Genomic DNA, 10,609 nt, shown 5'->3' on the forward strand with positions numbered 1-10,609 from the left:
GTGGCACACTAGAGCAAAGATGAGCCCTGTCCTGGACTTTTCACAGAGCTCCAACTCTTCTCTTTCTCGTTTGAAACTCTGCGTGCCTTTCCATTGTTTGAGTTGCTTGCTTGTGCGTTTTTTGTTTCTTTTTTGTCATACTGATAGGCAAGTGCTAACAAGCGAGAAACACCAGTTGGAAAAACAAACAAACAAGTCTGGCATTTGTTTAGCATTCGCTTATGCCAGGAAACAATTGACTTTGCGTTAAGGTCACGGAGCAGGATATGATGTGACTGACGGGAAGAACTGCAGCACTGGTTTTACACTGTGGATTTCTGCTGACTAAACACGGAGCGCAGTGCAGTGCTTCCATCTTACAGATACTATTTTCTGGCTCTAACCCTCTCAGACCCACATACACACACAGACACACACACATTGGTCCCAGATCACGACTGATTTGGCACCTGCAGTCAGTGTTCAAAGCAACACCAGGCCACTTGATGATTCTCTGCAAGGCTTCAGCAGGTTTAATGGCTGATCTATCGCCGGCTGTGCAGCCCAATCACGGCGGTGTTGCCGGGATGATTAAACAGCTCTCCTAATCAGGTTTGTCTAACAATAAAATCTAATCTATTAAAAGTGGATGCCTCGGTTCTCCCACGACATGCAAGAGCATCGGATTCTTCCTTCATTCGGTGGTTGCGTTTAGGTGTCTTCCGAAGTGGGAATGTGGGTTTTTCCATTATGTGGATGCACGTCCACACAGTCTGGCTGCCAGACCTGCAGGTCGAGAACTTGAGGACCATGCAGTCACGTGTCTGACTTCAACGACTCCGGCTGAGACAAACCAAAAGAGCTAAATTGAAGCTGTGCGGTGCTAAAAAATAAACACAATTGCAGTCTCATTAGATCCAATGGATTAAAGAGGCCATATTAGCAAGAGGAGGGATGCAGGAGAGGCTCAGCACTCAACACGCCTCTTCCTATTCTGAGGCAGTAAATTTGAATCAGCTGCTATGCGCCGCTTCCTGTCCGTCCTACCTCCTACCTCTTTGCGTGGGCTTTTTCCTATACTTATAATAATATACTAATAATGAGCAGAGTGGTTTGATTAGATTCTATAAATGATTACCCCAGTGTTTGTGATAGACAGGTGACCCGTCAAGGTTGGATCTCCTTGCCGTATGTTGGGATGTAATTCATCCTTCGCCAGCTCCCCGCAGCACTGAGTGAAGGACCTCTGTATATTATTAACCAGCCACTGACAGTGATGATAATGATGCTTAATGATTGCGTTTGTTTGCAAGTATTGGATGGCGCGGTTAAAGAATATAGAAGTGGTACAGGAGGCCTGTGAGGTTACAGCGAGGAAGACAACAGATTTGTTCATGTTCTTTGGTCGACAACCACTTTTTATGCATCAAATAGCTTCTGCAGAGTTCTGCTTTATCTTCTAGTTTTTCTTTTGAATTCTGTTTCAAATACTTTCCTGTTTCCTGAGGGAAATACGTGCGGGAAAAAAATACCTATATGTGCTTTAAGGGTGAAAATGACAAGAGCAGATGTATCAGGAAGTGTACTTGCTCAAAAATAATGAATATAAAAGTGGGCGTATGTGTTTTTTTCCTTTGTTTTATTTTTCAAAACACGATTGTCACAGATGTATTGTCTGTTCTCCCACCTAACAAGTCGCCATTGTTTTTCTGTAACTAGAGATAATCGGGCCAATTACGACGCTACAGAAGAGCCTCGTTCTCTCGTTGAACCTTGTGCAACTGCCAAACAGGCAGTTCCAAGTACAGTTGTGCAGGTCCGGTGATAAGAAGGCGCTAATGATGACCATCGGGATGTCTAACAAAAGCGTGAAGCAGTCAAGACCAGAGTTGGACTTTGTGCTGCAAGAAAAGTGCTAACAAGGTTGCCCACTGAGAGACAGACAGACACAATCCAAGTAAATACGATAAGAGGAGTAATCAGTCACACTGTGCTTCGGGGAGATCCGGTGATGGCTGAGGAAAGAATGAGATCCTGACAGGTTTGGCCTCAGACTCAGCCTTTTTTTTTCATTGGTCCGAACAGGACAAATGTTAAGCTTGACTGCTTTTGTCCCCTTGAGGAGAGATGCATCACCGGGAGGCTGGAGAATCTGAAGGCTTTTAGTATTTGGCAGTGATGTGCAACATTTTTGAAGAAGAGAAAATGACTTTGCAACAATCAAAAGTCAGTAGAACTGTGCAGTAGTTAGTTCTTGGTCCCTGTTTTGTGTCCTCTGGAAAATTTAGTTTCAAGGAGGAGTTTCAAGTCATCCCCCCCCCCCCCAGATTCTTTGTATATCTTCTATAAATATTTTGAAATCACCGTTTCAACAACTTCAGCGTAAAAGAACAACAGATACCCAACATCGAACATCATTCTGAAGAGTCTGTAAGAAACATTGAAACGGCGAAACAAAATAATAAACTTTTAACTGTATAATTTCATCAGCTCAATTTATCGTACAATCGTCCTGCCTTTTGTCAGCCTAACGTGAAGGGTGTTATGCAACTGCATATTTCTAGCCAAGGTGACATTCACTCAAAGCGGCTGCGTGAGCTTCTGTCATTCATGCTTTATTAACCCAATAAAATTGGTTAAATAAAGTAAATGTTCCTCCTGTGTGCTTTTACATGTCTTTGAAGCTGTGTGCTGAATGTCAGAATGGACTGTCTTGTCCAGCAGGCGATGCAAGTCACAGCTGGTCTGCCAGATTTATATATAATGTGTTCATATGTAGTATATATATATATATATATATATATATATATATATATATATATTATCATGAGTTGTGAGTGTGTTGGTGTCTGGTCTGTTCAGAAATAGCATTCATTCTCAAGTAAGGTTGCAGACGTGCTTCTGCTTGCAGGCAGTTCATTGCCTGGGGCATTGACATTGGAATAGTCGAACGCTCACCCCACCTCAATTCACTTTCAAATGTCTAATCATTTGCCAACAAACACCATTCCCAGCCATTTTCTGCCATTATTATTTGTTTGTTTATATTTTTATATTTTGCATGTTGCAATCCCCCGTTGGTCTGCGGCTGTAGCTTGGTCAAACTGAATCTCACACACACAATTTCATTTTAAATTTCATGTCAAACAGCAGCCAGTTTGACTCCTCCTGGAGTCCAAACTGGCTGCCACGACCAGACAAAGACAAGCTAGCCTTCTGCGCAGCGTCCAGGGATGCTCACTGGTGTAGTTAGAAAAAAGAAATCAGCTTGGAGATTGTTGAGTTGTTGTTGTAAAAGATTTCCAGTACAAGGCCAGAAATTGGGAGCGCAGGGGCATCAACAATGGTGGCAAGAAGATTTTTAATTTAAACAGAACTGATCCAGGATATGGAATCATGCCAGCAAATGCATGTCTTCCATCTTTTCATGATTAAATGCTTCATTGTAGCTAATTGTGGTTAGCCGGTTGAGTCCTTTGAAAGCCCTTATAGTACGATCTTGTAGGAAGCATCTGCTATTTCGATAGTCCTGCTAAGGCCCACCGCTGTTTGTGAGTGTCTTGGCACCAAGCTAATGTAATGCAAGGTCACACCAATCCACATTTCAACATGACACGTATACACGGTACAATCGACTGTTAATTGTGCTCGATTTCTTCAACGTGCCCCCTCTGCCCCTTCGCCTTTGCCTGTCTGTCAGACCGCGTCTCCCCTCGAAGACCGGAGGAATCAATAGGAGGCCTGTGTGAGCCGACGCCTCGCCATTGCTGAGAACCCCATAGTGAGATAAACAACTCTGACTCTCTTGACGAGCGGGCGAAAAGGGACCCTGGTAACGTGCTAAAGGCGGCATGTACTGTATACCCACGGGTGCACATTACTGAGGACGTCTCCGTCTCGCCTTTTGCAACTCGTCGTGACAGATATAGTGACATTAATGCATGTTGCCTGCGTCAACAAATCCATAAGCGCTCATGACAACGGAAATGTGTCATTCACATGATATAATGACTGTCTGCTGCATTAAAATTGTGGGTGAGACGACACACCAACAGTGAGCTGCGTCGAGCTTTCACTGCGCGTGCTCTCACACCCTCTACTGGCAGTCACACAAAAAACAAATTTTTGCCCTTCCCGCTTCATGAAAGCGCGCCTTTGATTCTTTCTAACAGTGACGGTGGTGCAAAAGCCGTCCCTCAAAACCCCCACCAGAGCAACTGAGCAGCCTCGCGAATGCAAAACACCTGTGAAGACAATCATCACACGCTGTCGCGGCTTTGGAGCGTGAACGTTTTTTTGTTTGTTTGTTTGTTTGTTATCCATGGAGCCGCGTCTCTGGAAGCGGGAGGAGGTAGATGAATATGCAAAACAGGCTCCGTACATGAATTTCCAAATCATATAATCAATAATGCATATTATTTACGGCGTGCACTACAATTTCAGGCACCGATACACAGTAAACATCTTTCATTTTTCTCAGGAAATTTCTGTCGTGGCAGGAAAAGAGAAAAAAAAAATCCTGATTCAGCTTTGCTGCCAGTGTTTATTCCTCATATCGGCATTTCCCAGTCAGAGTTTTCTCATCTGAAAGAAGCAGGAGGTCAAGCAGTGGCTGAGTCCGCAGTGCCCCGTCGGAGCCTCGTCAGCCCTTTTTTTTCTTGACTTTCTCGCCAGAAGTGATGCCATTTTGGCTCATTTACAGGGCGGTTTGAGCTTATGGTGCAACCTTCAGAATTTTGAATTTGTGCCATAGCTGGAGACACTTGTGCAGCAAACAGTGTCTTAGTGTCAAGGAATGAGGATTGTCCCAGACTCCTCTTTTTTTTTAGCTGAGTTTAGGGTGTAAAATTCTCAGGAGCATGACACCGCAGGGAACGACAGAGAGCGTATGTGTTCCAAAAAAGTGACTTCTTGGAACACTGCATGATACTGTGAATTCATCCCACACATCTTTTCTGGCAACAAGGCAACAATAAATGTACTGTCTGGCTACACTGTCAGTGTGAAAGAAGCCAGCGACGTTCAGTACACGCAGATGTGCTCTATCACTTAGAAAAAGGAACTGTGTTTTGTGCAAATGAGTGGACGCCCAGATGGGGTATGACAGGGAGGCTGTTACCACCGTTGATGGATCAAAATATTATATAAAGATAAGTAATGGTAACGGACTGCTCAATGTGTGACTCTAAATTGAACTGGCAACTTGTCCAGGGTGAATTCTGCCTTCGCCCCATGACGGCCGGGATAGGTTCCAACAGACCCCTATGAGGAGTAAGCGGGTGGATGGATGGATGGATGGACTGCTCACTGTTGAAACTAGTGGCCCAATGATGCCCAGTATGCCCAGGGGATAAAGCACTTTTACTAGTTTATTATACTGACAGAACTCACATGTATATGTTGCAGACTGTTGAATGAAAAAAATAAAGAATGAAGTATCAAGACAGTTGAAAAATCAAGTTTAGTGATCAGGTTTAAGTAAATGCAAGAAATTCTAAAAGGCAGCAGCGAGCTCATACTATGTGTCACGGCTAATCGTGAAATGTTAAGTTTCACATTTGTGTTGGTGTTGGCAGAGTTTTAAAAATAACTATTACAGCTGCAAAAAAAAATCTGCTTCTCTGGTGAGCAGCAGATTTCCTGTTGCCTCTGTTCACATGCGTTCTACTAACGTCACAAAGACGCAGCACAAAACGCCCACTCATAGCTCATGCGAATCAATTTCTTGTCAGACACTCTCGCCTCACCAGCCACCATAACCATGTGATATGTTGACTGCTTTGCTAATAACAGGCTATGGTCTGCTGGGCAAAAAAAAATCTTGATATTGACTGGGAAAGTAAAAAAAACAATTGAATTACATGCAGTTCTTATGACAGTCCCCCTGCCACTGTGGAGGCCTGTCAGTCTGGTTTTGTACTTCATGAACACTCATGCACACATTCGGGGCAGCCGCTGAGCCACTCAATACAGGCTAAAGGGATGTTTTGACACTGCCGCTGAGCTCGGAGAACAAATGCTCAGCTTGTGTGTCAAAGATCATTCTTAATTACCCTCATTCTGAGCACCACTGTTTGTTTCACAGACTAACGACTTAGACAGGGATTAAGCACTTGGCACCATGCTAATTAGCCAGCGAGCGCTCCCTAGGTTTCCCAGCAGGAGACTCCCAACAACAACAAAAAAAAAACCTTCATTGAGTCAAGGCCATGGTTTATCCAGCCTGCCAGTTTTATCTCCTGCATATTACCACACACATCCATGTTAAAGGTATTTATTGGTTGCGACAAAAATAACGGTGATGAACCAAAAAAGTTCGCTAACTAGCCTGTCTTGTTGTCCCACTTCAACAAAGCTTAGAGTCATTGCAGAAACAGCCAAGATTTGATGGTTTTGTTTTATTTTTATTTTGCTAGCTTTTTTCCACAGACTGAAGACAAGGTTCAAGACTGAGAATAATATTAACATATTGCAACACCACAACAAGAAAAAAAACTCCTTTAAAACCATAATTCTAAAAACTGTGATGATGGGACAGCAAAACTCTAATGGGTTGATTTGACTTTAGAAAATTGCTTTAACAGTAATTAACACTATAGCCAACATAAGTGAGAACAAAAACACAAGTATCAGCTTGCACTATATTCAACAACTGACATCTTCAGGTAAAAAGCTGGAAAAAAATCCAAAGAGAAGGAAGTCACAAACAAAAATGTCTGTTTACGTCAACAGTCTTCTATTTTATAACCTCATTACTATTTATTTTTATTGCTGAATATTGCACAGCTGTAGGAATGAAAGTGTAGTATTTTCTCTAAATATGTATCTCATGTTGTAAAATCATAATATCAAAAATTTATATGCGGGGAAACTGCAGAAAAGAGGCAGAACTCAATTTGACTAAGTAAATGGGAAAAAAAATACATCTTGCTTAATGGAGGACTTTGTAATTGAATCTGTGAAAAGAATGTCTTATCGAGAAAAAGCATGACTCAAATGACAAAAGAATTTAGGCCTCTTTACAAAACCACTTGTCGTCAGTGGAAGAGTTGTCATGCTCTCCACGCACCTGTAAAGTCTCACCTCTCATCTCGGGATTGCTGCTATCTGAAATCTGCAAGCCATTAAGATTCTCTGAATCGTATCTTCTAAACACAATAAAAATTTGCACGGACCGATATTCTCCTCCTATTGTTCAACTTTGTAAAAGTAAGATTAAGCGCTGAAAGAAAAACATTTTCTCATTTCGATTCAGCTCTTTGATTTAATTGCTGCTTTGCTGAGGTAAAAACAAGAGAATTTATGGATTAAGCATCGCAAGTGGGGGGAGATTCTAGAGACTTAATTAAGCAATTAACTGTTTTGTAATCTCTACTTCATTCATTTGAATACTTTTTTCCATCTAAAATCAAAACAACGAAAAACTATTGCCATAGCCCAAAATTGCAGAAAGAAATGTACCCTACATACACATTTAGAGATGGGTAGTAGAAGTTTATTGCAACTAACAGCACTCTGCAGCCAGCAGTCTGGTCTGGCTTTCGCCAAAAATGTAAAAGAAAGAAAAGATTCACAATCATGATTCATGGGCTAATTAGGTCTATATCACAAACCTAAAAGGAACAAGAAAGACAGTGTTCATGTTTTGCTCTTCTTGCTGACTTTACGAATGCTCCAGTCTCTCTTCAATGGGGAATCTGTATCTCTGTACGGTGTAGAATCTTTGTCAAGATAACCTCAAAGAGAAGCACTTCTGAATAGTATCAACATCAGTGTCTCAATTTGAGGTGATCTGGTTGTCAGTCAGAGTCTCGAGATTCTGACTGTGATCAGGGGTTTTCAAAATTTACATACACCAGTCCAGTTAGTAATGAGTAGTTTGGTCTGATTGTTATATCTTCAAGAATATACACATTGTGTCTCTGGAAAATACATTCTTGAAAACACTGAAGAACAGTCCAGTCAATGGCCAATTTTGTTGCACAGAATGGGGAAGTTTTCTTGTCTTACTTACCTAATCATGGTTCTTGGCACAAATATGTTAGTAAAATCACAATATCACAGGACTTGGGGAGAAGAGTGCAGCAAAATTACCCCAACAAGAAGCACTTACAACAATAAAACACAAGTAAATGCTCCTGTTAAGGTCTTCTTGCTGACCAACTTAAAAAAGGATCCAGTGCTCACATCTCTTACGATGTACCAAATCCTATATATTTATCTCACCTGGCCATGCAAACACAGTGAAAAATAAAATCAAAACTCAATTTGGGCACAAGAGGTAAACAGAAGTAATCGGAGACACAAAACAAAGAGTTTCTCAACAAATCAGTTGCATAAGCATGATTAGTGAAGTAATGAGGCCAGCAACATCACCCCAACAAGAAGCACTTACTGCAATAAAAACATGAGTCAGTGCTTCATGTTTGGGTCTTCTTACTGGCCAACCTTATCCATCCAGAAATATCTTCATGTGAGGAACAATCTTCATTAAGACAACCATAAAGAGAAGCACTTAAAAAATGATTACAATTGTGTCTCAATTTCACATGGAGGCTTTTAAAACAACTTAGTGAGTGGATAGTGCAGCAAAAATACCCCAACAAAAAGCACTTACTGAAATAAAAATACAAGTCAGTGCTCCTGTTAAGGTCTTCTTGCTGACCAACTTTAGAACACATCCAGTCCTGATAGCTCTTTCAATGTACCAAATTCTGTATCTGTACCTTTTCTGCAAATCAGAAAATGTGATGAATGAAGTAATGATGCCAGCAAAATCACCCCAACAAGAAGCACTTACTGCAAAACATACATGAGTCAGTGCTTCATGTTTGGGTCTTCTTGCTGACTTTACGAATGTTCCATTCCTTCTTCAATGGGGAATCTGTATCTCTGTACGGTGTAGAATCTTTGTCAAGATAACCTCAAAGAGAAGCACTTCTGAATAGTATCAACATCAGTGTCTCAATTTGAGGTGATCTGGTTGTCAGTCAGAGTCTCGAGACTCTGACTGATCAGGGGTTTTCACAATTTACATACATGAGTCCAGTTAGTAATGAGTAGTTTGGTCCGATTGTTATATCTTCAAGAATATACACATTGTGTCTCTTGAAAACACATTCTTGAAAACACTCAGCAACAGTCCAGTCAATGGCCAATTTTGTTGCATAGAATGGGGAAGTTTTCTTGTCTTACTTACATAATCATGGTTCTTGGCACAAACATGTTAGTAAAATCACAATATCACAGGACTTGGGGAGAAGAGTGCAGCAAAATTACCCCAACAAGAAGCACTTACTGTAATAAAACACAAGTAAATGCTCCTGTTAAGGTCTTCTTGCTGACCAACTTAAAAAAGGATCCAGTGCTCACATCTCTTACGATGTACCAAATCCTATATATTTATCTCACCTGGCCATGCAAACACAGTGAAAAATAAAATCAAAACTCAATTTGGGCACAAGAGGTAAACAGAAGTAATCGGAGACACAAAACAAAGAGTTTCTCAACAAATCAGTTGCATAAGTATGATTAGTGAAGTAATGAGGACAGCAACATCACCCCAACAAGAAGCACTTACTGCAGTCATAAGACAAGTTAGTGCTCCCGTTAAGGTCTTCTTGCTGACCAACTTTAGAAAAGATCCAGTCCTGACAGCTCTTTCAATGTACCAAATTCTGTATATGTATCTTTTCTGCAAATCAGTTACCTAAAGGTGATGAAGTAATGACATCAGCAACATCACCCCAACAAGAAGCACTTACAGCAATAAAAACATGAGTCAGTGCTTCATGTTCGGGTCTTCTTGCTGGCCAACCTTATCACTCCAGAAATATCTTCATGCGAGGAAGAATCTTCATTAAGACAACCATAAAGAGAAGCACTTAAAAATGGCATTACAATTAGTGTCTAAATTTGACGTAAAAGCTTTTCAAATGACTTAGTGAGTGGATAGTACAGCAATAATACCCCAGCAAGAAGCACTTACTGCAATAAAAATACAAGTCAGTGCTCCTGTTAATTATAGAACACATCCAGTCCTGACAACTTGTTCGATGTACCAAATTCTATGTATGTATCTTTTCTGCAAATCAGAAAACGTGACAAATGAAGTAATGACACCAACAAAATCACCCCAACAAGAAGCACTTACTGCAATAAAAACACAAGTCAGTGCTTCATGTTTGGGTCTTCTTACTGGCCAACCATATCCATCGAGAAATATCTTCATGTGAAGAACAATCTTCATTAAGACAACCACGAAGAGAAGCACTTGAGATAACTATAGTGTCTCAATTTGATGTGACAGCTTTTAAAGCGACTTAGTGAGTGGATAATGCAGCAAAAATACCCCAACAAAAAGCACTTACTGCAATCATAAGACAAGTCAGTGCTCCCGTTAAGGTCTTCTTGCTGACAAACTTTAGAAAAGATCCAGTCCTGACAGCTCTTTCAATGTACCAAATTCTGTATATGTATCTTTTCTGCAAATCAGAAAACGTGATCAATGAAGTAATGACGCCAGCAAAATCACCCCAACAAGAAGCACTTACTGTAATAAAAACATGAGTCAGTGCTTCATGTTCGGGTCTTCATGCTGGCCAACCTTATCCATGCAGAAATATCTTCA

This window comes from Nelusetta ayraudi, unplaced genomic scaffold (assembly GCF_046127955.1).
Source record: "Nelusetta ayraudi isolate G7.1 ecotype Tasmania unplaced genomic scaffold, CSIRO-AGI_Nayr_v1 ptg000009l, whole genome shotgun sequence".
NCBI classification, from domain to species: domain Eukaryota; kingdom Metazoa; phylum Chordata; class Actinopteri; order Tetraodontiformes; family Monacanthidae; genus Nelusetta; species Nelusetta ayraudi.